Source organism: Misgurnus anguillicaudatus, chromosome 3 (genome assembly GCF_027580225.2).
Source record: "Misgurnus anguillicaudatus chromosome 3, ASM2758022v2, whole genome shotgun sequence".
In the NCBI taxonomy this organism is placed as follows: Eukaryota; Metazoa; Chordata; class Actinopteri; order Cypriniformes; family Cobitidae; genus Misgurnus; species Misgurnus anguillicaudatus.
This window is the reverse complement of record NC_073339.2, coordinates 20,773,185-20,779,546: the sequence shown is the minus strand read 5'-3', so window position 1 is coordinate 20,779,546 and position 6,362 is coordinate 20,773,185.

Below are 6,362 nucleotides of genomic sequence, written 5' to 3'. Positions count from 1 at the left end.
ATATAATGTATGTAAGATCAAACAGTAATGAATTAATACTAACGACCGACTTGAAACTAAGGATTTGACTAGACTTCGCTCCGCATTAAGTTTTAACGCATTTTTTTCTGTAGGATATTTTTTAAGAAGAATTTAATATATATATATATATATATATATATATATATATATATATTTTTTTTTTACAATGTTTTCAACTTAAAAATACATACATATATATATACATACAGAATATAAGTTTAGCTTGTTGTGGATATTTCCTAATTATAAGCCTTCTGTGAAATTATGACAAAATGAAAAATACAAAACACGCATGTCTTAATTAACATAATTTAAATAAACGAATATTCGTTCTTTAAGAGCTTAAATATTCGAAAAATTAAATATTAAAAGTAATAGTAAATTACTGGTAAAAGTAAGTTACTGGAAAATGCCCATCCCTAATCTTGACATTGCTAGAATCTTGTCTTTTTACATGTTGTACATTTATCTTAAAATAATTAATTTTGTACAAGAAAACAGCCCATATTAATCATTTATTAGTAGCCTATTGTAGTGTCTCGGGAGATCGTGCTCATTGTTACATTGAGGCTATACTGCACTGAAGCGGCAGATCAGGATATAAACCCAGAATTCAGCAAACGTCAAGAACAAGAAAACGGGAACAACACTCCGACCGAAACGCGGGATTTACATACACAGACCATGTTTAAATTTCGATGTGTCTGGCCCTGTTCACTTTGTCTAGTTTTAATAAGCTGCGGATTGAAGTGCTGGCTGCTCCCCGCGGTGCTGAAGACCCGCTCTCTGACGGAGTACTGGTGGCACATATGCACAGATATTTACGTGCAAAATTTGGAAAGCGCGGAGGAGTCGTTGGGTTAGTAAAATAACGAAATTATAGCTTTTAAATAGAAAAAAATATTTATGTAAAGAGATTAAAAAGTGCTTAAAAGTGCACAACTCTTCTTCAGTGGATTAAAGCTACTTTAGGAAAGGGCAACTATAGGCAACCTATAGGAAAGAGACATTAGTTGGGATAGTAAAATAACAAAATTATAGATTTTAAGTACAGAATAGTATTTATGTAAAATATATATTAAAATAAAAAGTGCAAAACTCTTCTTAAGTGGAAGTAATAAAGTAAAATAACGAATAATAATTATATAATAACGAAAAATTAAAATACCCCCCCACCTAACGATATCATCGTCCATCGCGATGGTTTACGTAACCATCGTCAACTGCCAATTTATGGGGACATCGCCCAACCCTAGTGGAGCGGGAGTTTCGTGCCCTGGATGTCAACTGCAAGATGCAATCCTTTCAATATGGGCCAACATTTCTAAAGAATGCTTTTACCACCTTGTTGAATCAATGCCATGTAGCATTAAGGCAGTTCTGAAGGCGAAAGGGGGTCAAACACAGTATTATTATGGTGTTCCTAAAAATCCTTTAGGTGAGTCTAGATGTAAATAACAGATGTAACCATATGAACAATGACTAAAGCGAATAGCAACCAGTGGTGATAGTCATCCCAGTGAAAAATTTTATTTTACAAAGTTATGTGATAAACGAACAGATTCGAGAACCTGAAAGAAAAATATAATTAGCAATATTACTTAATGTGATTTGTTGTTATACAACTAATCAGTTAAAGGAAAACTGACTGTTTTAAACAGTGCACATAGCATGCAATAATGCTTTTTTTCTATCCCAAACTGAACCAGAAGAAATGGAAATGAGCAACAGATGGATGACAAGAAACAGAAGAGGAAAAGAAACGGGCGAAAGACACAACCGGAGATTTCAGAAGCAATAATTAATACTTTGCCAGAAGCTAAATCAGACACATTCAAGTGGTTTGCAATATTTCACACTCTATCCGCAGAAAGTGATTAAGTGGCCATACATGTTTCTCCCTACTTTGAAGCCATTTTTGTGCAGGGAGGTGATTGATCGTTACAGGCACCTCAAGGAAGGTTGGAGACCAACTGAGGAGATTGAGGTGCAGGTTTCCTAGCAACCAGAGAAACCATTGTCTTGGTGAGGCAGTAGAACATCTGAGTGAGAGTCTGTTTGGCACCAGCTCGTTTGAAATGCATCTCTCACACTGAATCAGCTGAAAATCTGGTCATGAATATGGGCACGCTATATGATACAGTATGACACTAAAGCTGAAGTTGTTTTATCTCATGTCACACTTTAATACTGTAGCTTTCCAGAATGTACTGTATCGCTGCAGTAGAGCATATTACTAATATTTTGCATTAGAAATAATGTCAGAATATTTGAGTATGACCAATAAGAGACCAATAACACTTATTGTATTTGCAGGTTTGTAAAATGGCCCTAAAAGTAATCCAGAGTGCAAATGTCTACTGTGCAAATGCAATGACATTGTGTCCAGGATCAATTGTCAATTCTAGCAATGCACACTTTAAATAAACCAGAATACCCTGAAAATTAAAACCAGAAGACAACCAGAAGTTTTTTGGTAAACAAAACTGTTCCTTTTTAAAAAGCTTTATTTTTCTACATTTGAAGGCCCTCGCCCTTTATCTGTTCTTTTGCAACAGAAGACGCATGGACACGCCATAACATTTTGGTAGATGGGATGACAGATACATTAACATTAGCTGTTTGTTAATCACTGTGGTATTCTCACTTAAAAGTGTGATGCAACATGAATCATGTCAACTTTCCTCAAGTTACAGCACAAAGACACTGAAAGATACTGTATTTGGTCAAGAATTGCGCAATCCCACAAAGGGCACTTGATATGCATTGTGAAACTAGCCGTCAATGAATTTGACTCATTTTGAAGCAATGCAAATATGACCATGACATGTGGGAAATAAAAGATTATGTATTTGTCAGGGTTAAGGGGGTAGTACGGGCGTAGAAATTATTCGAAGATAAAATTAACAAGGAGGTAAACAATGGCAAAATAAATCAAATAGTCATAAACCTGGAGTATAGCTTGCGAAGCATACAGGCTTTGTCCAAATACCCACACTTGCAGTGTTTTATCACTTGCTCACTTTACTTACATGACGTATTTCCTGTAATTACTAATTACCCGATGGGACACACTTAGCAAGTGTAAAAATGTCAGGCCAGGTAGCGTTAAAAAAAATTTAACGATTTTTTTTATAATCCAAATTATTTTGGACACTACTCTGAAATGAACATAGGTTGAACTTAAAGATTATTATCTACATTTATCGGAAACCTTCAGAAGCAGAATTCTTTGCACCTATAAGAAATTCTTCATTTTTTGCATGCAGCTTTATAAAAGGTATTGTTTGTTCAGTAGTCCCTGAACAAACAACACAATCTAAATAATTAATTTAAATAATAACGTAATAAAAGCAGTTGCAAATGTTTAACAAAATATAAACACAGGTGAAATAAGTACACTTCCATTGTGTACTTAAGGGCCCTATTTTTGCAGACTAATTGTGTACTTAAAGGTGATACCATTTTAAAACTTTAGTTAGTGTGTAATGTTGCTGTTAGAGCATAAATAATACCTGCAAAATGATAAAGCTCAAAGTTCACTGCCAAGCTATATATTTTCCTTAACAGAATTCACCTTTTAAGGACAACAGAGAACAGTTGGTTTGAACTACAGCCCTCTACTTCCCAGGTAGATGACGACGTTGGCCCAGTCCCAGATGGCACACTCCGGACTTGTGGACTTCCTCAGAGTCCACACTTTGATGACATCATGTAGTGCAGACATTAGGAACCCTTGACGTGAGTCCACAAAGATGCACCGAAGTCGTATTTTGGGGCAGACTCAAGTGTCACGCCGGAAATGAGAAAGAGAAGTTGACCATCAGTGTGAACTCAAATGGCACACTACATGTGGACTTTCGGTCTCATGGCCTTAAAGAGACACTCCACTTTTTTTGAAAATATGCTGATTTTTCAGGAGTTAAACATTTGTTTCTTACCATTTTGAAATCAATTCAGCTGATCTCCAAGTCTGGCGCTAGCACTTTTAGCATTCGTTAGCACAAGTTTTAATAGGAAAAATATTGAAACTCTTTGGTTATTTTTAGCACAATGCTAATGGTCTAATCAAATTCAATTGATTATGCTAAGCTATGCTAAAAGTGATACCCTCAGACCCGGAGATCAGCTGAATGGATTCCAAAACGGTAAGAATCAAATGTTTAAAGAGTAACTAAACCCCTGGTCAGAGCCTGAATCCACCCACTGGCAATATTTAAAAATATTCCCAACGGAGATAGAGGTGATGAACTAAGCTCGTACCAAGTGTGTGGTGAGATCGTAACAAGGGCGTGATGAGCTTGAACCTTACGTCACAAGTTATTTTTTGGACCCAACATCCAATAGGAAAATTCAACTGCAGTAGCCACCGTTCAACCTGAAGAGGGCAGCACTTAGACGTTTTTACACCATATATTGTAGTATTGAAACACTTTATATCCAAATGTCAAAAAACTTACTAAAACCAATGAACAGCCCTAATAAAGCCCCATTATTACAGATCATTAACTAAAAAAAGTTGGTTTAGGGTTTAGTTACTCTTTAACTCTGGGGGAGCTGAAAAATTAAAATTTTTCAAAAAACAAACAAACTGGAATGTCCCTTTAAATTGCGCGTGCTCACTTAGTCTACAAGTCCGGAGGATGTCCCATCTGTCATTTTTATGCAACGAAGTGTGTTCATCAGTGCCTCCTTTGCACACTTGATGCAGTCTTCGGCGAAGCCTGCACTGCCGCAGGCTTCACGCACTTTACCAACCCAGAAGTCCTTGCGAAAGAGCAACCAGACAAATTAGACGAAGGATAGGAGGAGTTCACACTGATGGGCACACTTCTCTTCCTATTTCCGGTGTGCACTCTCGAGTCTGCCCCAAAATTCGACTCAGGTGCGCCCTCATGGACTCGCGTCAAGGGTCCCTAAGGTCTGCACTGCATGATGTAATCAAAGTGTGGACTCTGAGGAAGTCCATATGGAGTGTGCCATTTGGGACAGAGCCTATGTGCACTCCTGGATTTTTGAAACGACATGTCAGTAAAACTTTCCATACATACAGACTCTTCCAAGGGCTTTAGGCTTGAATACCACTCCGCAGAGCCAAACATTTAGTATATCCCTTGTTGAAAAAGTAATTTTAACAACAGATTCTTCATATATCTTCATCCTTTGGTAGTGAAAACAACACAAACTGAAAACACAGCGTGATATGATGTTTACACACTAACTAGCTTTGGGCAGGTCATAGTTTTCATTTCTCCCGCGGGCAAGGCTGTAGGCGGAGATTATTATGCAAAGTGTTGGTATTACGTGGATTAAGTCAGGTAGGAGATTCAATCCATATGACGAATCGTTTCAGCGATTCAGAGTCGACTCCTTACTTTAGAAGCCAATAACTTTAGTAATCGTGCACTTTTTGGTTCAACTACTTTGCACATTGTTTACATTGATGGACAGCTACATGACACACTGCAATACAGGTCATTTTCGATTCTGGATCTGTGTGGCTCTTTAATGAAAACAAGAGAAACCAGAAAAATCATAGGACCACAAAGTAGCAAAGTACATGTAATATGTATTTGTACAAAGCCTGTTCGACCCATGAGGATTGCAACAAATTTGTAGTAAAGAGTATGAGCGGTTACAAAAATCTGGGCAATGCATACTATTCTGACTATTCTGAAAATTGCACCACGTGCACTGTACGCTGACACTTGCATACACATTAAACGAAATTATACTTCAGGCTAAAGCAATAGACCGTTTTTACATATACTTAAGCGTACACGCACAGTCGATTGCACAGCCTTGCAAAGCATAGTTTACTCATACACGTGCACTAATGTTCGATGCATGCACATTGTGACAAATTGCAAAGCCTCTCATGCCCCACAGGTACATACTACTACTACTCCTCTATGCACATGCGCGACCTACGTGAACAATGTAAGCAAGGTTTTAAAAATCCAGCACTGCACCCAAAAATGCACCACTTTGGCACTAATTATGTTAAAGATCAGGAAATCTGGATGAGAAGGTTCATATTTGAGAATAACATGATTCACAAGTACACACTAATGTGTTGAAAATTGGTCCACAAATCTCTCAAATGTTAACAAAGTGTCTATTTGAGACATATTAATAATGGGGATGATTACGATTTCTCAAACAGCTTCACCTTCTTTTAATAAACATATTATTAATGCAAGCATGTTTTCATCTGTTTGAAAAACTACCATATGTGTCCCACCGCAGTTCTGCTGTTATTCTCAAGGGAGAGTTTTTAGTGAGAGGCATATGATCATGGGCTGCCCAGTGACGCCGTCCTGATGTGTGTAACCTTGGAT